The sequence below is a fragment of the Bos indicus genome, chromosome 8 (assembly GCF_029378745.1).
Source record: "Bos indicus isolate NIAB-ARS_2022 breed Sahiwal x Tharparkar chromosome 8, NIAB-ARS_B.indTharparkar_mat_pri_1.0, whole genome shotgun sequence".
In the NCBI taxonomy this organism is placed as follows: Eukaryota; Metazoa; Chordata; class Mammalia; order Artiodactyla; family Bovidae; genus Bos; species Bos indicus.
The window spans coordinates 51,373,976-51,401,351 of NC_091767.1; positions in this window are offsets into that span (position 1 = coordinate 51,373,976).

The window sequence follows — 27,376 nt, forward strand, 5'->3', positions numbered from 1 at the left end:
TGCTTGATTAGTGTGCTCCAACATTCAGCACCCGTGAGAAGAGGAGATCTAAGTGTGTTATCAGCCATGTCCCAGTGCCTGTGGCCTAGATTGGGCCAGGGCAGGCCAGAGTCTTACACAGTTGGGAATTCCTTGGTGGGGAGAAACATTAAACCAGGGGAGGAATGTCCCATAGGTTATGCAGCTCTCTGCACTTTCCTCTCTGAGCCATTAGCCCCTTGGTGAGAGTGTCACCAGGGTACCTGCAAGTGGCCAGAGACTGCAGGAGTGGGCTGAGCATCCTCATAGCCACAGTACTTTATCTTTATGTGGGTTGTTTCATGTGCTTTACAAACAGCTCTGTGATGAAGGTCTAACAGGGTTTTCTTACTATGGACAAAGATACTGAAATGCAGAGAGGTTAGATGACCTGTTTGTGGGACAAATAAATCATCTAACTGACTGGAATTCAGATATTCTTTCAATCACACTAGCTTTCTGTCAGCTGAGGGATGTGGTTTCTCCTCATTTTGATTTCTGGAATTTCTTTGATAGGAAACAATGCCTTTTACTCTGTAATTGAGACAAGGTATAAAATGAAATATTAGTCTGCCTCCCATTCTCACCAAACCATAAGTCATCTATATTAGCTCTCTCCCTGATAGCAATTTTGATGATGGGGGAGGGAAGCAGAAGGAGATATTGGACACCAAGGTCCTGAAATGATGAAAGGGGAAGAAAGAGAAACTGCCAAAGTTGTTATGTGAAAACAAGAGTTTAGATTCCAACATGCTTTCCTGTGACCCCAGACCCCCCGTAATTTGCCTGTTGTCTTTTCATCTGTCCTGTAGTAGGAACCCTTCCTCAAGCATGATTTGTCCCCTCCAGCTTGAAACTGTGATCATGCTGTTTCTCCCAGCATCTCTACCTGCAAACAAGACACCATTTTCCCATGTCCATTTCAGATCTTTCCTGAATCCAGGCTCCTGCCTGGATTCATTCTCTTTCTGTTTTGACTTTGATATAAAAGGTCTGAGCACTTTAGATGCTTTTGGCACCTGGTGTATTGTGTCTTGAACTGAAGTAGAGTTCTTATATGATTCCCCCACTAGAGTTCAGAGGGCGAGGCCTGTGTCTCAGTCTCTCAAGTATGTATATATATACACACTTATTTCAAATATCTAGTAAGTCAGTGCTCAAAGAAGAGGGGTCCTCCTGAGTTTTGACTAGAATTTATGATGTTGCTTAAGGTCAGTCCTGCTCCATGGGTAGCCAGGTTATGAGGCCATAATAAGCACCTGCACCTTAGAAGAGGGGCTGAGTGTCCTGAGTGAGCTGCTTGGACCATGAAGAAGGTCTGGGTGGCAGAGAAGACTTCTTGAAAGAGATTGCCCAGGTCCAAATATTTGACTGTCTGAGGCTCTTCTCCAAGTCTGTGACTTACTCCTTTGGAGACAAGTTCCTATTCAAATAATTAGCTGTAGTGACTGTCCTTGGTGATACAGTCAAGGGAAGACTATAATTTCTGACTCTCAAGTGCAGCTACTCAAACACTCTTTACTGTGAACACACTGACTTCTTTCCAGCCAATGTTTGGATGTCTCTGACTTGTGAACTTTACTTTTCAAAATGACCTCAGTGTGGTGTTCTCGAGTGGTAGGTGTTTCTAAGTGCAAACAAGAATCCTAAGATGTCTCAGCAGCTCACTGAATATGCATAGTGCTTAACAGCTTACAGAACATTCTTTTACACATCTTACCTCATGTGGCCTCTGAAGTTACTTCCAGAAATAAGTAGGGCAGGGATTATTACATCTTCTTCACAGATGAGGCTCAGAGCCCAAGAGTCTTGTTGATTGCATGGCTGATGAGGGACAGGGAAGATTCTGGAACCACGAATTTTATTTGCTAAGTCTGGGGTTATTTCTGCTATCCTCCAAGCATCCTAGATTTTAGCTACCACCACCACCACCAAAATGAAAAGGACAGGATGGCCAGAAGGTGAAATAAACAAATAAAACAGGAAAGAAGAGAATAAAATGAAGCTGTCTGAGAATATGCAACCTAGAACCAGTCCAGCGAGGAACGTATCAACCTCATTTTGGCAGATGATTTTATTTTACTTACTTATGCAGATAATGAGAAGTACACACAAGGAGGGATACAGGTGTCTCCTCTATACTTCTTCCTTGATCTGCTGCTTAGTTGCTTGGTCGTGTCCAACTCTTTGCAACCCCAGGGACTGTAGCCCACCAGGCTCCTCTGTCTATGGGATTCTCCAGGCAAGAATACTGGAGTGGGTTGCCATTTCCAATACCAGCATTCATTTCCCAGTAGAAGAGTTATTAACAGAAATAGCCAGTACTGTGTTCCCAGATGCTCGTGTGGATAGGGCATGAATGTATGACTTAATCCTGGTAAATATGACCAGAGGATGAGTCTGCTGAGAGCCTTCTGGGAAAGGGAGGAAAACCTTATATAAAGAAATATAAAAGGAAAAACTTCCCTCCTACTTTTTGGGTAGATCATGGAGGATATTATGTCTGAAGCTGCAGCAGCTGCTTTGAGGTTGTGAAGAGAGAAGTTTAAGTGCTGAGGATTGTAAAGCAGAAAAACAATAGAAAATATGCAACTTTTATCTTATTTTTTAAAGCAGTTCATTTACCAACGTTGCAGCCACTCTACCTTTAGATATTGTCATGTGAGCTAATGAATATTCTTACAGTTAAAGCCATTTTTAGGTGGATATTCTCTCTCTCTCTCTTTTTTATCCATACCGTGTAACTTATGGGATCTTAGTTTCCCAACCAGGGATTAAACCTGGGCCATCAGCAGTGAAAGAGTAGAGTCCTAACCAGCAGACTTCCAGGGAACTTTCTAGGTGGATATTTTCTTATTTGAAGCTGAAAATATTCTAACAGATTCATGGAGTAATAGCCTGTGCTCAATAAAATCTCCATCTAGGATCCTGGCTCTGTAGGACTCTGTGGATCTATATTGAGAGGTTAATGCCCATCGTACACAATAAGCAAGAGACTTATCTAAGAGCCTTATCCAAGAAAGAAAACTTGGAATTAAAATATTGTAAAAGTTAATAATAACTTTAATAAGTTTTTAAAGTGTCAATAATCCATCTTGGAGAACAAGATGACAGAGAAGTAGGTGGACGTGGAGTACATCTCTCTCCATGAATACATCAGGAATACAGCTTCAGCCACAGAAGTGCATGCAGAACACCAGCTCAGGGCGGACAGGAGTAGCTGACTAGTGGAAAAGAATATATCCTCCTCCTAAGTCTCTTCAGTCGTGTCCGACTCTGCGCGACCCCACAGATGGCAGCCCACCAGGCTCCCCCGTCCCTGGGATTCTCCAGGCAAGAACACTGGAGCAGGTTGCCATTTCCTTCTCCAATGCATGAGAGTGAAGTCGCTCAGTCGTATCTGACTCTTGGCAACCCAATGGACTGCAGCCCACCAGGCTCCTCTGTCCATGGGATTTTCCAGGCAAGAGTACTGGAGTGGGTTGCCATTGCCTTCTCTGAAAGAATATATAGAACCACGCAAAACTTGGTAGGATGAAGGAACTAAGGGGAAAAACAGAAGTGTTTGTAGGACTGGACCTGACCTCGGCCGGTAGGGAAACTGAAGCAGGGGTCTGATCCCCACAGCGGGGCAATTGTCTGAGTCAGAGGAGAAACATTTAAGGCTGAGCGTGAAACAGCTGATCTGTGGCAGCCTAAATGGAATGAGAATCAGACAGTTCTGGCTGCAGCCATACATACCCCAAACAGGGACGCAAATCCCCTGGAAGCCACAGCAGCTGGGAGTTGGAGTTTAGGGATTCTGGAGCAATCCCAGGGCAAGGGCTGCTGTTGACTGCGGAGAGACAGATTGGGGGCATGTGAGGGAGGAAATTGTGGTGGGAAATGCCTGTAGAGGAAAGCTGGGCAGCCATGGAAGCAAGGTGATACTGCTGAGTCACGTGTAGGGGGTGGAGCCATCACCATAGCCTCTGTCTTCCAACATGCCAGCATCCGCAGCTGAACAATAGAGAGACTGGCCCATCAAACACCGCACTGAACTACAGAGTAGGACCGCAGCCACGGGGCCCCTCTATGTGCCTGACAAACTGAACAACAAAGAAGGACCCCAGGCAAGGGAGCCTTCTAAGTGCCTAAACGGGCAGAGCTACGTAGGAAGACAGGCCAAAGAGGCCTTCTGATCGCCAGTGACAAGAAGCTTGAAAAGAGACTCGGATAGGAACATAATTCCTGGGACAAAGGCAGTCCGTGTCCCTGTACACTTGGCGCCGCCAGGGTCCCTGCAAGCCAAGCAGCTGTGCCACCTTCATGCTCAACTCTCACTGGGGTAGAGCTGCCACAGGCAAAAAAAGTCTTGCGTCTATGCACGCAGGGTCACTTCGGTAGTGTCTGACTCCTTGTGACCCTGTAGACTGTAGCCTGCCAGGCTTCTCTGTCAGGGAGGGGGATTCTCCAGGCAAGAATACTGGAGCGTATGGGCCAATACTTGTTGCCACACCCTTCTAGAGCACTATATTTCCAGCTGCTCTAGTGGCCAACTCCCCTGAGTACCTGGTGCTTCCAGAACCCCTGAAATCCAAGCAGCTGCACCACCTCCACACCTGGCCCTCACAGGGGCAAACCCAGGTCCTCCAGGGCAGCTTCAGGAGCAAACCCCAGTGGACGACCCACATGCAGAGGTGGAAATAAAATCACAATTGAAACCCAGGGGCAGTGTGACTAAGGAAGAAGACCCAAAACCTTCCCACCAGCTACACAAGCTGAAGATTAAATCCACATGATCAACCAGGCAGACTCTGTGTCTATGGGGTATATAAATGGTCATTGAGAGCTCCCACAAAATAAAACACACTAGTTCTGATAGCAGTGGACATTGGAGGCAAGAACACACAGGAGTAGGACCAAATTAGAATCCGAGCTGCCCCCACAGCAGGTCCAGAGATCAGCACAGTGTTGGAGGACAACCTAGGGAGGTGAGGAGGGCTGAGACTCCCAATGAGAGAAAGGAGTCTGACTGTAGTGACTCAAGGAAAACATTTATTATTCTTATGTTTTGACTTGCTCTATAGATTCTTTTGGATTTTTTCTGTTTTCTTTTTTTTTTGTCTTTTCTCCCCCTCTGTTGTAGTTGTTGATTTTATTGGCACAATGAAATCCAATTAAGCTTTTGAACTTTTTTTTTTTTCTCAGTCACATTTTTTATAGTTGTTATAAACCTCTGTCTCTACATTGGGCTTTTGCAGTTTTGGGGAGTTTTCCTTTCTTTTTCTTTTCTCTTTTTTTAATTTTAATTTTTTCAACCTATTACTATTTTTCTACATTTATTCCTTTGATTTTCCTACTGTTCTTTTCACCTTGTAGTTTATCTTTAATGTATATAAATATTCTTTATCTATCTCTATTTAACTTTGCATATCTATTTTTATTTCTTTTCTTTCTTTCCTTTCCTCTTAACATATTTGTTATTTTTCTTTGCATTGTTTTATTCCCCAGTTGGCACCTCGCTTTAGTTTTGTTTCCCAGTTTGTGCTTTAGTTAGTTTTGTTCTGACAGATAGAATTTTTGGTTTCATTTGTTCTCCAGTACAATATGTTGTACTATATCTTGTAGGACTGTTTTGATTTTGCTTAGGGGTATACAATGGCAAGCCACTCCAGTACTCTTGCCTAGAAAATCCCATGGATGGAGGAACCTGGTGGGCTGCATTCCATGGGGTCGCTATGAATCGGTCGCGACTGAGCGACTTCACTTTCACTTTTTACTTTCACACAATGGAGAAGGAAATGGCAACCCACTCCAGTGTTCTTGCCTGGAGAATCCTAGGGACAGGGGAGCCTGGTGGGCTGCCGTCTATGGGGTCGCACAGAGTTGGACACGACTGAAGCGACTTAGCAGCAGCATAGATGTATATGTTTATATTCAGCCACACTTTTTATTGTTGTTATAAACTTCTGAATCTACTTTGGGCCTTTACACTTCTGTGGAGTTTTCCTTTTTTTTTTTCCTTCCTTTTTTCTTTCTTCTTCCTTTTTTTTATTTTCTTTTTTTATAACTTTACTTTTGAGTTTTTTAAAACCTATTATATTTTTTCTACACTTATTCCCTTGTTTGCCTTTCCTATTGCTCTTTTCCCCTTGCGGTTAATCTTTAATGTATATGAATCTTCTTCATCTACCTCTATTTAACTTTGCATATCTATTCTTTCTTTCTTTCCTTTCCTCTCAACATATTTGTTAGTTTTGTTTTCATTGCTTTATTCCACACTTGACACCTGGCTTTAGTTTTGTTTTCTAGTTTGTGCTTTAGTTAGTTTTGTTCTTAACGGGTAAATATAATTTTTAATATCCTTTGTTCACTGAGTCAATCTACTGTACTTTATTTTTGTTGGACTGTTTTGACTTTGCTCGTGGGTGTATATATATATGTGTATATTCCACTTTTAAAATTATTATTTGCCTGATTTTGTAACTGCTATTTGTCTGGGGTTCATCTTTGGTTTCTCGCTTTTGGATATTGTTTTAATCTCACTTAATGCCATAACAAGCCACTTGTGGAATCTTTGTTTCTGACCAGAGATCAAGCCCTGAGCCTTTGGAGTGGGAGCACTGACTCCAAGACCCTAGACTACCAGAGAACTAACCCTAGGTAGTATCAAATAGTGAGAATGCACACAAAGGAAACCTCTTGAATACAAGACGTGGCATCACCCAACCACCAGTATCACCCTGTGCAGGATGTCTTATCTAAGCAACAAACAAAACAAAAATACAAACCAAATCAACAGCAGACAGGATTACCACCTCACTCAGCCTTCATCAGAGGAAAAACAAACAAACAAGCAAAAACTCGGCACAAATCTCACAAATCTTACACAAACCACTGGACCTACCTTAGAAGTGCAGAAACCAGAAGGAAGAAAGAATTCAACCTTGAAATCTGGGGAAAGGAGGCCTCAAACAAAAAGTTAAAAAAATAATGAAAAGGCAGAGAAATACTACACAAATGAAGGAACAAACTAGAAACACAGAAATCCAAATAAATGAAGAGGAAATAGGCTATCTACCTGAAAATGAATTCAGAATAATGATGGTAAAGATGATCAAAAACCTTGAAAACAAAATGGAGAAAATGCAGGAATCAATAAACAAAGACCTAGAAAAATTAAATAATAAACATACAGAGACAAACAACACAATTACTGAAATTAAAAATACTCTAGAAGGAATCAATTGCAGAATATCTGAAGCAGAAGAATGAATCAGTAGACTGGAAGATAAAAGGGTGGAAATAATTTCTGAAGACAGAATAAAGTAAAAAGAATGAAAAGAACTGAGGATAGTCTCAGAGACCTCTGGAACAGTATCAAACACGTCAACATTCAAATTATAGGGATCCCATACTTCCCTGGTGGCTCAGACAGTAAAGCGTCTGCTACAATGCTGGAGACCCGGATTCAATCCCCAGGTTGAGAAGATCTCCTGGAGAAGGAAATGACAACCCACTCCAGTATTCTTGCCTGGAAAATCCCACGGAAGGAGAAGCCTGGTAGGCTACAGTCCATGGGGTCGCAAAGAGTCAGAGGTGACTGAGCAACTTCACTTTCACTTTCAGAAGAAGAGAAAAAAAAAGGGTATGAGAAAATTTTTTAAGAGATTATAGTTGAAAATTTCCCCAACATGGAAAAGAAAATAGTCAATCAAGTCCAAGAGGCACAAAGAGGCACAAACCCAAGGAGAAAAATGCTAAGACAGATACTAATTAAACTAACAAAGACTAAACACAAAGAAATAATATTAAAAGCAGCAAGGGAAAAACAACAAATAACATACAAGGGAAACCTCATATGCTTAGCAGCTGATCTTTCAGTAGAAACTCTGCAGGCCAGAAGGGAATGGCAGGATATACTTAAAGTAGTGAAAGGGGAAAATCTACAACCAAGATTATTGGACCTGGCAAGGATCTCATTCAAAATTGATGGAGAAATAAAAAGCTTTTCAGACAAGCAAAAGTTAAGAGAATTCAGTACCACCAAACCAGCTTTACAACAAATGTTAAAGGGACTTATATAGTCAAAAAATACAAGAGAAGGAAAAAGATCTACAAAACCAGCCCCAAACAATTAAGAAAATGGCAATAGGAACATATATATCAATAATTACTTTAAATGTAAATGGATTAAATGCTCCAACCAAAAGACACAGACTGGCTGAATAGATACAAAAACAAGACCCATATATATTTGATGTTTACAAGAAACCCACTTCATACCTAAAGACACAAATACTGAAACTGAGAGTATGGAAAAATATATTCCATGCAAATGGACAGCAAAAGAAAGCTGGAGTAGCAATCCTCATATCACACAAAATAGGCCTTAAAATGAAGAAAATTACAAGAGATAAAGAAGGACACTACATAATGATAGAGGGATCAATCCAAGAGGAAGACATAATAATTGTAAATATCTATGCACCCAACATAGGAGCACCTCAATACATAAGACAAACACTAGCTGACATAAAAGGAGAAATTGACAGTAACACAATAATAGTAGGAGATACTCCAGTCACACCAATGGACAGATCATCAAAACAAAATTAATAAGTAAACACAAGTCTTAAATAATACATTAGATGAGATGGAGCTCATTGACATCTTCAGGACTTTCCATCCAAATGCAGATGAATACACCTTCTTCTCAAGAGCACATGGAACATTTACAGGATAGACCACATCTTGGGTCTCAAATCAAGTATCAGTAAATTTAAGAAAATTGTAATCATATCAAGCATCTTCTCTGACCACAATGCTAGATATCAATTACAAGGAAAAAAAAAAAAAAACTGTAAGAAACACAAACACATGGAGATTAAGCAACACATTTCTAAATAACCAACAGGTTACTGAAGGAATCAAATGGGAAATAAAAGAATTTCTAGAAACAAATGACAATGAAAACACAACAACTCAAAACCGATGGGATGCAGCCAAAGCAGTTCTAAGAAGAAAGTTTATAGCAATGCAATCCTACCTCAAGAAACAAGAAAAGCATTGAATAGAAAACCCAACTTTACACTTAAAATAACTGGAAGAAGAAGAAGAAGAAAAAAAAAAAAGACCCCAAAATTAGTAGAAGGAAAGAAATCATAAATATCCAAGCAGAAATAAATGAAAAAGAAGTGAAAAAAATAGTAAAGATTAATAAAACTAAAAACTGATTCTTTGAGAAGATAAATAAAATTGACAAACCTTTAGCCAGACTCATCAAGAAAGAAAGAGAGAAGAATCAAATCAACAAAATTAGAAATGAAAAAGGAGCACTTACAATAGACAATGCAGAAAAACAAAGGATTTTATAACTATAACTATATAACTATTATGAAAAACTATATAGCAATAAAATGGATAGCCTGGAAGAAATGGACAGATTCTTAGAAAAGTTCAATCTTGCAAAACTGAATCAGGAAGAATTAGAAATTATGAACAACCCAAATATAAGCATTGAAATTGAAGCTGGGATAAAAAATCTGCCCCCAAACAAAAGCCCAGGACCAGACAGCTTCACAGGAGAATTCTATCAAACATTTAGAAAAGAGCTACTGCCTAAGCTTCTAAAACTCTTTCAAAAAACTGCAGAGGAAGGAACACTTCAAAACTCATTCTACAAGGCCACCATCATCCTGCTACCAAAACCAGACAAAGACAACACAAAAAAAGAGAACTACAGGCCAATATCACTGATTGATTTAGATGCAAAAATCCTCAACAAAATATTAGCTAACAGAATTCAGCAACACATCAAAAACCTCATACACCATGATCGAGTTGCGTTTATTCCAGGGATGCAAGGTTTCTTCAATATATGCAAATAAATCAATTTGATACACCATATTAACAAATTGAAAGATAAAAACCATATGATCATCTCAGTAGATGCAGAAAAAACCTTTGACAAAATTCAGCACCCACTTATGATTAAAACTCTTCAAAAAATGGGCATAGAAGGAACCTACCTCAACATAGTAAAGGTCATATATCATAAGCCTTTAGCAAACATTATTCTCAATGGTGAAAAACTGAAAGCATTCCCCCTAAGATCAGGAACAAGACAGGGGTGCCCACTTTAACTGCTATTATTCAACATAGTTCTGGATGTCCTAGCTACAGAAATCAGAGAAGAAAAAGAAATAAAAGGAATCCAGATCTGAAAGAAGAAGAAAAGCTTTCACTGTTTGCAGGTGACATGATACTGTACACAGAAAACCCTAAAGATAGTATCAGAAAATTACTAGAGCTAATCAGTGAATTTAGCAAAGTTGTATGATTTTGTTAAAATCATACACAGAAATCCTTGCGTTTCTCTATACTAACAATGGAAAATCAGAAAGAGAAATTAAGGTATCAATCCCATTCACCACCGCAGCAAAAAGGATTAAATATCCAGGAATAAACTTACCTAAGGAGACAAAAGAACAGTACCCACAAAATTATAAGACTCTAATGAAAGAAATCAAAGATGACATAAACAGGTGGAGAGATATTCCATATTCCTGGGTCAGAAGAATCAATATTGTTTAAATGACTATACTACCAGATGCAATCTACAGATTCAATGTGATCCCTATCAAATTACCAGTGTCATTTTTCATATAACTAGAACAAAAAATTTCACAATTCACATGGAAACACAAAAGACCCTGAATAGCCAAAGCAGTCTTGATAAAGAAGAATGGAGCTGGAGGAGTCAACCTTCCTGACTTCAGATTATACTACAAAGCTACAGTCATCAAGACAGTATGGCACTGGCACAGAAACATAGAGCAATGGAACAAGATAGAAAGCCCAGAAATAAACCCATGCACCTATGAGTACCTTATTTTTGACAAAGAAGGCAAGAACATACAATGGGGCAAAGACAGCCCCTTCAATAAATGGTGCTGGCAAAACTGGACAGCAACATGTAAAAGAATTAAATTAGAACACTTGCTAACACCATACACAAAAAGATAAACTCAAAATGGGTTAAAGACCTGAATGTAAGACCAGAAACTATAAAACTTTTATAGGAAAACATAGGCAGAACACTCGAAGACATAAATCAAAGCAAGATCCTCTATGACCCACCTCCTAGATAACATAAATAAAAAGAAAAGTAGACGAGTGGGACCTGATTGAACTGAAAAGCTTTTGCACAACAAAGGAAACTCTAAGCAAGGTGAAAAGGCAACCCTCAGAATAGGAGAAAATAATAACAAATGAAACAATTGACAAAGGATTAATTTCCAAAATATACAAGCAGCTCATACAACAATGCCCGAAAAGCAAACAGCCTAATCAAAAAGTGGGAAAAAGACCTAAACAAACATTTCTCCAAAGAAGACATACAGATGGCTAAGAAATACATGAAAAGATGCTCAACATTGCTCATTACTAGAGAAATGCAAATCAAAACTACAATGAGATGTCACCTCACACCGGTTAGAATGGCCATCATCAAAAATTTTACAAACAATAAATGCTGGAGAGGGTATGAAGTAAAGGGAATGCTCTTGCACTGTTGGTGGGAATGTAAAATGATACAGCCACTACAGAATACGGTATGGAGATTCTTTAAAACCTAGGAATAAAACCACCATATGACCCAGCAATCCCACTCCTAGGCATATACCCTGAGGAAACCAAAATTGAAAGAGACACACGCATCCCATTGTTCATTGCAGCACTATTTACAATAGCTAGAACATGGAAGCAATCTAGATGTCCATCGACAGATGAATGGATAAAGAAGTTGTGATACATATACACAATGGACTATTACTCAGCCAAAAAAGTTAACACATTTCATCAGTTCTGATGAGGTGGATGAACCTAGAACCTATTATACAGAAGGAGTGAGTCAGAAAGAAAAAGACAAATATTGTATTTTAACACATATATATATGGAATCTTCTTGCCTTGAGAACCCCATGAACAGTATGAAAACAGTATGACAAAAAGGTAGGACACTGAAAGATGAACTCCCCAGGTTGGTAGGTGCCCAATATGCTACTGGAGATCAGTGGAGAAATAACTCCAGAAAGAATGAAGGGATGGAGCCAAAGCAAAACCAACACTCAGTTGTGGATGGTACTGGTGATACAAGCAAGTTCTGATGCTGTAAAGAGCAATATTGCATAGGAACCTGGGATGTTAGGTCCATGAATCAAGGCAAATTGGAAGTGGTCAAACAGGAGATGATAAGAGTGAACATCAACATTCTAGGAATCAGAAAACTAAGATGGACTGGAATGGGTGAATTTAACTCAGATGACCATTACATCTACTACTGTGGGCAGGAATCCCTTAGAAGAAATGGAATAGCCATCATTGTCAACAAAAGAGGACAAAATGCAGTACTTGGTTGCAATCTCAAAAAAGACAGAATAATCTCTGTTCATTTCCAAGGCAAACCATTCAATATCACGATAATCCAAGCCTATGACCCAACCAGTAATGCTGAAGAAGCTGAAGTTGAACGGTTCTATGAAGACCTACAAGACCTTCTAGAACTAACACCCCCAAAAGATGTCCTTTTCATTATAGGGGACTGGGATGCAAAAATAGGAGGTCAAGAAACACCTGGAGTAACAGGAAAATTTGGCCTTGGAGTACAGAATGAAGCAGGGCAAAGGCTAATAGAGTTCTGCCAAGAAAACGCACTGGTCACAGCAAACACCCTCTTCCAAAAAGACAAGAGAAGACTCTACACATGGACATCACCAGATGGTCAACACTGAAATCAGATTGACTATTCTTTTTAGCCAAAAATGGAGAAGCTATATACAGTCAGCAAAAACAAGACCGGGAGCTGACTATGGCTCAGATCATGAACTCCTTATTGCCAAATTCAGACTTAAATTGAAGAAAGTGGGGAAAATCACTAGACCATTCAGGTATGACCTAAATCAAATCCCTTATGACTATATAGTGGAAGTGAGAAATATATTTAAGGCACTAGATCTGATAGACAGAGTGCCTGATGACCTATGGATGGAGGTTCGTGATATTGTAGAGGAGACAGGGATCAAGACCATCCCCAAGAAGAAGAAACGCAAAAAAGCAAAATGGCTGTCTGAGGAAGCCTTACAAATAGCTGTGAAAAGAAGCTAAGCAAAAAGCAAAGGAGAAAAGGAAAGATATACCCATTTGAATGCAGAGTTCCAAAGACTAGCAAGGAGAGATAAGAAAGCCTTCCTCATCGATCAATGCAAAGAAATAGGGGAAAACAAGAGAATGGGAAAGACTAGAGATCTCTTCAAGAATATTAGAGATACCAAGGGAATATTTCATGCAAAGATGGGCTCAATAAAGGACAGAAATGGGATGGATTTAACAGAAGCAGCAGATATTAAGAAGAGTTAGCAAAGATACACAGAAGAACTGTACAAAAAAGATCTTCATGACCCAGATAATCATGATGGTGTGGTCACTCACACTCACCTAGAGCCAGACATCCTGAAATGTGAAGTCAAGTAGGCCTTAAGAAGCATCACTAGAAACAAAGCTAGTGGAGGTGATGGAATTCCAGTTGAGCTATTTCAAATCCTAAAAGATGATGCTGTGAAAGTGCTGCACTCAATATGTCAGCAAATCTGGAAAACTCAACAGTGGCCACAGGACTGGAAAAGGTCAGTTTTCATTCCAATCCCGAAGAAAGGCAATGCCAAAGAATGCCAATTGTACTCATCTCACACACTAGTAAAGTAATGCTCAAAATTCTCCAAGCCAGGCTTCAGCAATACATGAACCGTGAACTTCCAGATGTTCCAGCTGGTTTTAGAAAAGGCAGAGGAACCAGAGATCAAATTGCCAACATCCACTGGTTCATCAAAAAAGCAAGAGAGTTCCAAAAAAACATCTATTTCTGCTTAATGACTATGCCAAAGCCTTTGACTGTGTGGATCACGATAAACTGTGGAAAATTCTGGAAGAGATGGGAATGCCAGACCACCTGACCTGCCTCTTGAGAAACCTGTATGAAGGTCAGGAAGCAACAGTTAGAACTGGACATGGAACAACAGACTGGTTCCAAATAGGAAAAGGAGTACATCAAGGCTGTATATTGTCACCCTGCTTATTTAACCTATATGCAAAGTACATCGTGAGAATCACTGGGCTGGAGGAAGCACAAGCTGGAATCAAGATTTCTGGGAGAAATATCAATAACTTCAGATATGCAGATGACACCACACTTATGGTAGAAAGTGAAGAAGAACTAAAGAGCCTCTTGATGAAAGTGAAAGATGAGAGTGAAAAAGTTGGCTTAAAGCTCAACATTCAGAAAACGAAGATCATGGCACCTGCCCATCATTTCATGGCAAATAAATGGGAAATAGTGGTAACTGTGGCCAACTTTATTTTTTTGGGCTCCAAAGTCACTGCAGATGGATTGTGCCATGAAATTAAAAGATGCTTACTCCTTTGAAGGAAAGTTATGACCAACCTAGATAGCATATTCAAAAGCAGAGACATTACTTTGCCAACAAAGGTCCATCTAGTGAAGGCTATTATTTTTTTCCAGTGGTCACATATGGATGTGAGAGTTGGACTGTGAAGAAAGCTGAGTGCCAAAGAATTGATGCTTTGAACTGTGGTGTTGGAGAAGACACTTCAGAGTCCCTTGGACTGCAAGAAGATCTAGCCAGTCCATTAAAGGAGATCAGTCCTGGGTGTTCATTTGAAGGACTGATGTTGAGGCTGAAACTCCACTACTTTGGCCACCTGATGCAAAGAGCTGACTCATTGGAAAAGACCCTGATGCTGGGAATGATTGAGGGCAGGAGGAGAAGGGGACGGCAGAGGATAAGATGGTTGGATGGCATCACCAACTCAATGGACATGGGCTTGAGTAGACTCCGGCAGTTGGTGATGGATAGGGAGGCCTGGCATGCTGCTGTTCATGGGGTCTCAAAGAGTCGGACATGACTGAGTGACTGAACTGAACTGGTAAGAAACTAGAAGAATGGTACTAAAGAACTTATTTACATGGCAGCAATGGAGAAACGGACATAGAGAATAGACTTATGGACATTGGGACAGGGGAGGAGAGGGTTAGATATATGGAAAGGATAACATGGAAACTTGCATTCCCATATGAAAATAGATAGCCAATGGGAATTTCTATATGGCTCAGGAAACTCAAACAGGGGCTCTGTATCAACCTAGAGGGGTGGGATGGGGAGGTAGATGGGAGGGAGGTTCAAAAGGAAGTGGATATATGTATACCTATGGCTGATTAATGTTGAGGTTTGGCAGAAAACAGCAAAATTCTGTAAAGTAATTATCCTTCAATAAAAAATAAATTTTAAAAAGTCCATCTCTTGTCTTAAGGAATTTCTGCTTAATAATAACACTAATCTCCTTCATATCAGTAATTACATTAAAAATGAGGGGCTTTCTTAATTTTGTTTATTAAAATACTGCTAGATAAATGGCACTGATTTCAAATTAATGTCATGTCATTCATTACTCGCTCCTTGTTGATGGAGACATTCAGACATCTTTTTGTTTATATATTCTTGCAGGATTTTGTTTTCTTCTTACCTATTTTTTTTGTGTAATCATCACTCAGAATTCTTCCCATCCTCAGGCAATTTTATATACACTTTAAATTTCTATAACTCAGTAATCCAAGAATTTGAACTTCCTTGCAACTGTAATATTATGTCTGCCACATTTCCCAGCAAGGAAGAAGTAAAAAATGTTCTCATTTTCTCTGTAGTAGTATAAGGAGGCTACCAAAGCAATGAAGCCTATGGGAAAGCAGGAACAAGAGGTTTCAGATCTCTCAGTCTCGTAAATGAATGTCCCACTATAGAACAGCAAACACCACATTTGGGAGACAAAAGACAGAAAGAAAGGAAACGTGATATGTGGAAACTGCAAATTGCCACCAATGTGATAAACTATAATTTTCTAAGAAGTCTTCATGGGTTATTGTGCATGAGAAATGGTTTCTGGAAGGTCTGTCCTGAGTAAAGTTCACTGCCCCAGTGCTGGATTCGCACCTGGGTTAGCTCAGCGCTTGTGGGGTCCACAGTACTTGCTAATGTGAAGTACTCTTGATGCACAGTTTGCCTGAGATAAATAAGTGTGCCGTGTGATCCGGAAGAGCCTTACAAAACTGACAGTGGCCTTTCACACTCCATCTGTCTGATGGAAGAGCTCTTTGGACGTCTCAAAGCCTCTTGCCATCTGTGTGTTTGTGGACTATGCAAGCCTGTAAGTATGTGTGAAAGAAGTTTTATAGCATGAAGCCAGCTCATGAAACAGGGACTTTAGAGTGATAACGATAGCAAGCTAATGAGCAGGCCTCATGGTAAATAATTCCCCTTTTCCTAAACCCAGATGCAAATGTGACTTTCCTGAAATTTTGCAGCCCTGCTCCTTGTGTTGTCTTCAGCAACTAATGATTTTGTTGCAAATGTCAGGGTTGCAACAGTTCAGTTTTGTTGTAGCAAGTGGGAGACTGGTAAGAAACAGTGAAGAATCACCAATAGCTTTGGCAACAAAACATGACAAGGCGCATATTACTGGAGGCAATTACACGCCTCTCAGGGGCATTCAATAGACTCTAGCACTGACTTGAATGACCCAAGAATCCACTTGCCCTTTTCGTTTTTGCTGATATCTCCAAGTAATGAAAATATTGAGAAAGTTATTGTAACTGTAAATATGCAGCAGATTTCCTTTTTTAAAAAAATAAACATTGATGTATCCTGTAACATGGAAACTGGTTCATTACTTTTCAATTCAAAGGGAAAACAGAACCAAGATAGTGCAACTAGCTCATTTTGTCTGGTTTCAGTTCAGTTCAGTTCAGTCGCTCAGTCGTGTCCGACTCTTTGCGACCCCATGAATCTTAGCACTCCAGGCCTCCCTGTCCATCACCAACTCCTCTGAGTTCACTCAGACTCATGTCCATGGAGTCAGTGATGCCATCCAGCCATCTATCCTCTGTCGTCCCCTTCTCCTCCTGCCCCCAAACCCTCCCAGCATCAGAGTCTTTTCCAATGAGTCAACTCTTCGCATGAGGTGGCCAAAGTACTGGAGTTTCAGCTTTAGCATCATTCCTTCCAAAGAAATCCCAGGGCTGATCTCCCTCAGAATGGACTGGTTGGATCTCCTTGCAGCCCAAGGGACTCCCAAGAGTCTTCTCCAACACCACAGTTCAAAAGCATCAATTCTTCAGCACTAAGTTTTATTCACAGTCCAACTCTCACATCCATACATGACCACTGGAAGAACCATAGCCTCGACTAGACGGACATTTGTTGGCAAAGTAATGCCTCTGCTTTTGAATATGCTATCTAGGTTGGTCATAACTTTCCTTCCAAGGAGTAAGCGTCTTTTAATTTCATGGCTGCAGTCACCATCTGCAGGGATTTTGGAGCCCCCCAAAATAAAGTCTGACACTGTTTCCACTGTTTCCCCATCTATTTCCCATGAAGTAAGTGATGGGACCAGATGCCATGATCTTCGTTTTCTGAATGTTGAGTTTTAAGCCAACTTTTTCACTCCCCTCTTTCACTTTCATCAAGAGGCTTTTTAGTTCCTCTTCACTTTCTGCCATAAGGGTGGTGTCATCTGCATATCTGAGGTTATTGATATTTCTCCCGGCAATCTTGATTCCAGCTTGTGTTTCTTCCAGCCCAGCGTTTCTCATGATGTACTCTGCATACAAGTTAAATAAGCAGTGTGACAATATACAGCCTTGACGTACTCCTTTTCCTATTTGGAACCAGTCTGTTGTTCCATGTCCAGTTCTAACTGTTGCTTCCTGACCTGCATAGAGGTTTCTCAAGAGGCAGGTCAGGTGGTCTGGTATTCCCATCCCTTGACGAATTTTCCACAGTTTATTGTGATCCACACAGTCAAAGGCTTTGGCGTACTCAATAAAGCAGAAATAGATGTTTTCCTGGAACTCTCCTGCTTTTCTGATGATTCAGTGGATGTTGGCAATTTGGTCTCTAGTTCCTCTGCCTTTTCTAAAACCAGCTTGAACAACTGGAAATTCACAGTTCACATATTGCTGAAGCCTGGTTTGGAGAATTTTGAGCATTGCTTTACTAGCATGTGAGATGAGTGCAATTGTGCGGTAGTTTGAGCATTCTTTGGCATTGCCTTTCTTTGGGATTGGAATGAAAACTGACCTTTTCCAGTCCTGTGGCCACTGCTGAGTTTCCCAAATTTGCTGGCATATTGAGTGCAGCACTTTCACAGCATCATCTTTCAGGATTTGAAATAGCTCCACTGGAATTCCATCGCTTCCACTAGCTTTGTTCATAGTGATGCTTTCTAAGGCCCACCTGACTTCACATTCTAAGATGTCTGGCTCTAGGTCAGTGATCATACCATTGTGATTATCTGTGTCATGAAGATCTTTTTTGTACAGTTCTTCTGTGTATTCTTGCCACTATCTTCTGCTTCTGTTAGGTCCATACCATTTCTGTCCTTTATCGAGCCCATCTTTGCATGAAATGTTCCCTTGGTATCTCTAATTTTCTTGAGGAGATCTCTAGTCTTTCCCATTCTGTTGTTTTCCTCTATTTCTTTGCACTGATTGCTGAGGAAGGCTTTCTTATCTCTTCTTGCTATTCTTTGGAACTCTGTACTCAGATGCTTACATCTTTCCTTTTCTCCTTTGCTTTTCACTTCTCTTCTTTTCACAGCTATTTGTAAGGCCTCCCCAGACAGCCATTTTGCTTTTTTGCATTTCTTTTCCATGGGGATGGTCTTGATCCCTGTCTCCTGTACAATGTCACAAACCTCAGTCCATAGTTCATCAGGCACTCTATCAGATCTAGTCCCTTAAATCTATTTCCTCTTCCACTGTATAATCGTAAGGGATTTGATTTAGGTCATATCTGAATGGTCTAGTGGTTTTCCCTACTTTCTTCAATTTAAATCTGAATTTGGCAATAAGGAGTTCATGATCTGAGCCACCGTCAGCTCCTGGTCTTGTTTTTGTTGACTGTATAGAGCTTCTCCATCTTTGGCTGCAAAGAATATAATCAATCTGATTTCAGTGTTGACCATCTGGTGATGTCCATGTGTAGAGTCTTCTCTTGTGTTGTTGGAAGTGGGTATTTGCTATGACCAGTGCATTTTCTTAGCAAAATTCTATTAGTCTATTACACATTCCAAGGCCAAATTTGCCTGTTACACCAGGTGTTTCTTTACTTCCTACTTTTGCATTCCAGTCCCCTATAATGAAAAGGACATCTTTTTTGGGTGTTAGTTCTAAAAGGTCTTTTAGGTCTTCATAGAACCATTCAACTTCAGCTTCTTCAGCATTACTGGTTGGGGCATAGACTTCGATTATCGTGATATTGAATGGTTTGCCTTGGAAACAAACAGAGATCATTCTGTCGTTCTTGAGATTGCATCCAAGTACTGCATTTCAAACTCTTTTGTTGGCCATGATGGCTACTCCATTTCTTCTGAGGGATTCCAGCCCACAGTAGTAGATATAATGGTCATCTGAGTTAAATTCACCCATTCCAGTCCATTTTAGTTTGCTGATTCCTAGAATATCGGCATTCACTCTTGCTATCTCCTGTTTGACCACTTCCAATTTGCCTTGATTCATGGACCTGACATTCCAGGTTCCTATGCACTATTGCTCTTTACAGCATTGGACCTTGCTTCTATCATCAGTCACATTCACAACTGGGTATTGTTTTTGCTTTGGCTCCATCCCTTCATTCTTTCTGGAGTTATTTCTCCACTGATCTCCAGTAGCATGTTGGGCACCTACCGACCTGGGGAGTTCCTCTTTCAGTATCCTATCATTTTGCTTTTTCGTACTGTTCATGTGGTTCTCAAGGCAAGAATACTGAAGTGTTTTGCCATTCCCTTCTCCAGTGAACCACATTCTGTCAGGTTTACTTTGCACCAAAGTCTTTGTCTGGTTTACTTTGCACCAAACCATTCCGGCATCAGCTCAGGAGCGGTGGGTTTTACTTTGCCATCTTTGAGGAGGGAGTCAGTTTCACACGCAGTTTTCGGAAGGTCTCTAAAGACCCATGAGCAACTATAATTTTATTGATGCAACTTATGAAGAAGGTCTTAGCACTAGTGGTAAAGAATCCACTTGTCAATGCAGGTAGACATAAGAGACAGCAGATTCGATCCCTGGCTTGGGAAGATCCCCTGGAGGAGGACATGGCAACCCACTCCAGTACTATTGCCTGGAGAATCCCATGGACAGAGGAGCCTTGCGGGCTGCAGTCCATAGGGTTGCAAAGAATCGGACACGACTGAGGTGACTTAGCATGCAGCACACATGTAGACTTTGGAAAAGCTTTCCTGAATTAGAAGAGAAAATATTCATAAAACATCAATGTAGTCACAAAACAATTATCCACATAAGTTGGTCCCTTGTTTTATCAAACAGCTGCTGTCTGCTGTGGTCTCTTTTGTGCCATTGCTAAGCTGTATCTCTGCCAGTGATACTGCCTTTCAGGATCATCTGTCATTTAGTCTCCGGGAAAGTGTCTCAACTGTCTTTACAAGGCAAACTTGAGCTCTCCTTCCTCTGTGAGTCTACAGCACCTTTAAACACATGCTACTGTAGGACTCATGACATTTATCTAGAGATGGCACTATGGGTATAGATTTGTTCTTTGAGGGAAAGAGAATGTAGGTAGGGAAGGCCAAATTTAACCTCTCAGTAAGTATTTAGGTGGTGGAGAAAGAAGCAAACCCAGTTAAGGAGAGCAAGAAGGAATGCTCAGAGAACAGGGGTGCAGTGAGAGGGAGGTGTGTTTCATCACTGACATTGGGAAGAGATTTTAAGCTGGTTGTTTTAGACGATTAAAGCATCCCAGGGCAGACAGGAAGGGTGCTGGTAGGGTGATCGTTTGTTCCCTCTTGTTCCTCTTAGTGTCCTTGTTGTTGTTCAGTCCCTAAGTTATTTCAGACTCTTTGTGACTCCATGGACTGCAGAGTACCAGGCTTCCCTGTCTCTCACTATCTTCTGGAGTTTGCTCAAACTCATGTCCATTGAGTCCGTAATGCCATCCAACCATCTCATCCTCTGCCACTCCTTTCTCCTCTTGCTGTCAATCTTTCCCAGCATCAGGTCTTTTCCAGTGAGTTGGTTCTGCACATTAGGTGGCCAAAGAATTGGAATTTCAGCTTCAGCATCAGTTCTAACAATGAATATTCTAACAATGAATATTCTAACAATGAATATTGACTGGCTTGATCTCCTTGCAGTCCAGGGGACTTTCAAGAGTCTTCCCCAGCACCACAATTTGAAAGTATCAATTCTTTGGCACTCAGCTTTCTTTATGATCGAACTCTTACATCTGTACATAACTACTGAAAAATTTATAGTTTTGACTATCTGGAAAAGTGATATCTCTGCTTTTTTTTTTTCCTTTTTACTTTATTTTTTTTTTATTGCAGGATAATTGCTTTACAGAATTTTGTTGTTTTCTGTCAAATCTCAGCATGAATCAGCCATAGGTATACATATATCCCCTTCCTTTTGAATTTCCCTCTCATCTCCCTCCCCATCCCACCCCTCTAGGTTGATACAGAGCCCCTGTTTGAGTTTCCTGAGCCAAACAGCAAATTCCCATTGGCTATCTATTTCACATATGGCAATGTAAGTTTCCATGTTACTCTTTCCATACATCTCACCCTCTCCTCCCCTCTCTGCTTTTTTAATATGCTGTCTAGGTTTATCATAGCTTTCCTTCCAAGGAGTAAGCATCTTTAATTTCATGACTGCGGTCACTGTCTACAGTGATTTTGAAGCCCAAGAGATAAAATCTGTCACTGTTTCCAGTTTTCCCCCATCTTTTTGCCATGAAGTGATGAGATCAGATGCCATGATCTTAGTTTTTTGAAAGTTCAGTTTCAAGTCAGCTTTTTCACTCTCCTCTTTCACATCATCAGGAGACTCTTAAGTTCCTCTTCACTTTCTGCTATTAGAGTGGTATGATCTGCATATCTGAGGTTGTAGATATTTCTCCTGGCAATCTTGATTTCAGCTTCAGATTTATCCACCCAAGCATTTTGCATGATGTACTCCGCATATAAGCTTAATAAGCGGGGTGACAATATACAACCTTATGATACTCCTTTCTCAGTTTGAAACCAGTCCATTGTTCCATGTCTGATTCTAACTGTTGCGTCTTTACCTGCAAACAGGTTTCTCAGAATAAAGGTAAGTTGGTTTGGTATTCCCATCTTTTTAAAGAATTTTCCAGTTTGTTGTGATCCACACTCAAAGGCTTTTGTGTAGTCAATGAAGTAGAAGTAGATGTTTCTCTGAAATTCCCTTGCTTTCTCTGTGATCCAACGAATGTTAGCAATTTGATCTCTGGTTCAGTGTCCTACCCTTCATCTTTCTCTGATAGCTCTTGAATTTCCCTAGAAGGAAATGCTGTTGTTTACAATGGGTAGTTAAATTTCTAAGAAACAACAGACATCTTTTTTCTGAATGATTCTAGGTAAATTTATGGTTGTCTACATTGGAAATTTCTCACTGAACGCGAGTGAGTAGGGTAGTGATGTGTGTTATTCACTAGAATAGAGACTGGATGATCTGGGGCATAGTCAGGCTCACATATATTCTCTTGGGCTGATAAGAGATTATTGTGCTTGAAAAGATCACTAAGATCTTTGGATATTGACTCTTCTCATTGCTGCTTTCTCTTTCTGATCTGGCCCCTACCTGGTCCCCCTATTGTGGATCTTACCAACTTTTCTTCATTGCCTCTTTTTTCTCTACCTTCCATAGTTCAGAACTTTATTAAAGGGTGAGAAAAATAATGGCTTTCCTATTCACATAGTCTTCCAAATACCTCTGTCTTACATCTGGAACTTTGTTTTGAAACTCTAAAACAAGAATAGAACTACTTGGTCTCTAGTCTTGCTGTGATAAGGGATGAGATGTTCAGTGGTTGGGAAATGTGAATATCAGAGGAGTAAGTTTATAAATCACTATAATAATATTATTTACTCATCAAGATAACATAGAATCATAGATGCTAAGGAGGGGGGAGTTTCAAGAAGGAATGTGAAATAAGTACAACAACTTTATGGATAAAGGGGAAATGAAGATAAATATTAGGTTTTACAAACTGGCGACAACTGAAATTTCTACATTATTAGACCAAAGGGGACTGAAGTCCAGTTACAGAAAATTGGAAAGAATAGGGGATGAAGAGACAAAGACAGGCTCTTGGCATTTTAGAGGCATAGATATTCCAGTAGACCTTCTCATAAAATACAACTGTGTCTTGAAAAATTGCAACAAACACTTTTCAATGCATTACTGCATTTATTACAAATCTTGGGAGTCTCCAAGAGGATGTGATAGATTAGAACAATGTGCAAGAGCTTGTGTGTGGTTGCATAAACTTTATATGCCACAGATCTGGGTGGTGACATTCATGCCACAGGTGTGTAAATGCCACCTTCTACAGTTTTCAGGGACTGTGGCAATGAGAGTAGTGAAAGAAGAATAGTGAGCTGAACATTAAGTGAGGACAAGAGTAATGTTTTCCTGAGAGCAATGCCATACTGTGACAGTAAGACTAAGTCAGGATGAGAAAAGAGACCTGAGTATAAACTCTGCATTAAGCCAAGGCTGACAAAATGGGCCAGAGTAGTATCACATGAGTAGTCTCCCCTGTGGTCTCACTAGGAGCAAATACATGTCTTCCTGGAGAAAACCATCTTTTCTTAGCCCTTAGATTAATGTTTAAGTTCTATAAATACGACCTTATTATAAAAAATTGCAGAAAAATAAAGTGTTACCTTATTAAAAATAAAGAGAAACAACAGATTTAGATCTCCCACACACTTCAGATATCAAAATTAACAGATACTAAATATGAAGCAACTACATTTGAATTATTTAAAGAAATACAAGAGGGAAATAAATAGACAACAAATCAAAAGGGGAACAATAACAAAAATTTCCAGGCAGGTTAAAAAATAATCATAGAACTTTACATATAAAAAAACAATTGACAACATTAAAAGTATAGTGAATTTTGTTAAATTGATGAAATTAGCTGAAGATGAAGAAAGAATTAATGAACTGGAAGATAGAGCTTAAAAAAATTACTCAGACTGTAACACATAGATAAAAGATGATGAAAATATGCAAGAGGAATTAAGAGACGTGAGGATGGAATGAGAAAATCTAACATTAACGTAAAGATTAAATCCATCCAAATGAAATGGTCAAAGGAAGCCAAGAAAAAGCAAAGAAGTGGGAAAAAAAACCCAAAGTATGTGTTATGCTCAATTTTATGTGTTAACCTGACTAGGTTATAGTGCCTGGTTGTTTGGTTAAACACCAGTCTAGATGTTGCTTTGAATGCAGTTTTTAGATGTGATTGACATTTACAATCAGTAGACTTTAAGTGAAGTAGATTACCCTCCATAATGTGAGTTGGCTTCATCCAGTTAGTTGAAGACCTTAAGAGAAAAGGATAGGTTTCCTAAGGAAGAAGGAATTATGCTTCATGGCTGCAACACAGGGAATTTGCCTGAATTTTCAGCCTGCTTGGTCTGCCCTGAGGATTGTGGATTTACACTCTCCCATGATTGTGTGAGCCAATTCTTTAAAATCATACTCTGTCTCAAATATTGTATTGATTCTGTTTATCTTGAGAATCTTGAATTATACAGCATGGATGGTAGGATTCCAAGATATTAATAGTATCAATAAATATAAATGTACTAAAATGAAGTTAAAATATAGAAATTATGTTATAGAAAAAAACAAAATCCAGCTTAATTTCCTTATAAGAAACATTCTTAAAACTCAGGGACACAGCATAATTAAAAGAACAATAACTAAACAAATTAAGCTGGAATAGTTACTAATATTAAATAAATTTAAGACTAAATACATTAGGGATAAAGAGTTACTACACAATGATAAAGATTAAATTCACCAGGACAACTAAAAATGTCAACATTCTATAAAGTCAAAATGTCTAAAAATATTTAAAGCAAATATTGATGAAACTAAGAAGAAAATTGAAAAATTTACCATCATACTGGGAGCTTTCAGCATACACTTCTTAGTCATTGGTAGGTCCAGAGGCCTGAAAATTAATAAAGACATAAAAGAGTTAAAGATTCTCTGGCAGTCTAGTGGTTAAGATTGATTCTGCACTTTCACTCCATGGGGCATGGGTTCGATCCCTGGTCAGGGTAAGATCTCACATGCTGCATGGCCCAAAACAAACAAATAAAAAAGCAAAGCAAACAGGACATTAAAGAGTTGAATAATGCAATTTATAAGGTTTTTTTTTTTTTTTAACAAGCTTATTTTACAGGACATATAAAAATTGTGTCTGTAATTGGATCATATATCCTACCAAAGTACACATGGAACATTTATAAAAATTAGACACATAATAGATCATAAAACAAACCTCAGGGCTTCCTTGGTTGCTCAGTGGTAAAGAATCTGCCTGCCAATGCAGGCGACATGGGTACAAACTCTGGTATGGGAAGCTCCCACATGCCACCAGACAACTAAGCCCAGACAATGCCAAACATGTGCCAGAAAACATGTGTCACAACTTCTGAGCCCATGCGCTGCAACTCCTGAAGCCCATGCACCTCAAGCTGGTGCTGTACAACAAGAGAAACCATTGCACTCAGAGGTCTGTGCACCACAATTAGAGAAAATCCATGTGTAGCAATGAAAAAATTCTAAAAATGGCATGTCAGATCATTACCTCAGACCATAATGCAAAATGTTATAAATCAAAACCAAAAAGATAAAAGGAAATTACAATATATTTGGAATTTTATAATCATGCTTCTAAATAGCACATTATTCAGAAAGAAATTATAATAGAATTTTAAAAATATTATTCAAAACTATACTTGAAGAATTCTGCAAATTAAACTTGTGGAATATTGAAATGCCATTTTATAGAGTTCATTACCTATAATTAAATTGCTAAAATTTAATGTTAAGTATTCAACTAGTTTTTAAAAAAATAAGATTAAACAAGCCCAAAAAATTGAAGGAAAGAGATAAGGAAGATAAGACATGAAATTTATGAAAGAGAAACAAAAATATAGTTGTAAAGAGAAACAAGCCTCAAAGTTTTTTCTTTGAAAAGATTATAAAAATGGATACTTATTTTTAGATTTTCAGTCATGTCCGACTCTTTGCAACCCCGTAGACTGTAGTCTGCCAAGCTCCTCTGTCTATGGAATTATGCAAGCATGAATACTAGAGTGGATTGCCATTTCCCTCTCCAGGGCACCTTCCACACCCAGGGATTGAATTCAAGTCTCCTCCATCTCTTGCAGTAGCAGGTAGGTTTTTTACCACTGAGCCACCTGGGAAGTCCACAAGGAAAAAGAGGGGAGCTGTAATAAGAGGAATGAAAAAGATGATGTTAAGTAGAGAAATAGCTAGAAACAAGATGATAGTTATAGAATACTATGACTAAACTTTGGAACTCTGCATTCAGATGCTTATATCTTTTCTTTTCTCCATTGCTTTTCGCTTCTCTTCTTTTCACAGCTATTTGTAAGGCCTCCCCAGACAGCCATTTTGCTTTTTTGCATTTTTCTATGGGGATGGTCTTGATCCCTGTCTCCTGTATAATGTCACAAACCTCCGTCCATAGTTCATCAGGCACTCTATCTATCAGATCTAGTCCCTTAAATCTATTTCTCTCTTCCACTGTACAATCGTAAGGGATTTGATTTAGGTCATACCTGAAAGGTCTAGTGGTTTTCCCTACTTTCTTCAATTTAAGTCTGAATTTGGCAATAAGGAGTTCATGATCTGAGCCACCATCAGCTCCTGGTCTTGTTTTTGTTGACTATATAGAGCTTCTCCATCTTTGGCTGCAAAGAATACAATCAAACTGATTTCAGCGTTGACCATCTGGTGATGTCTATGTGTAGAGCCTTCTCTTGCGTTGTTGGAAGAGGGTGTTTTTTATGACCAGTGCATTTTCTTGGCAAAACTCTATTAGTCTTTGCCCTGCTTCATTCTGCATTCCAAGGCCAAATTTGCCTGTTACTCCAGGTGTTTCTTGACTTCCTACTTTTGCATTCCAGTCCCCTATAATGAAAAGGACATCTTTTTTGGGTGATAGTTCTAAAAGGTCTTGTAGGTCTTCATAGAACCGTTCAACTTCAGCTTCTTCAGCATTACTTGTTGGGGCATAGCCTTGGATTACTGTGATATTGAGGGTTTGCCTTGGAAATGAACAGAGATCATTCTGTCGTTTTTGAGACTGCATCCAAGTACTGCATTTTGAACTCTTTTGTTGACCATGATGGCTACTCCATTTCTTCTAAGGGA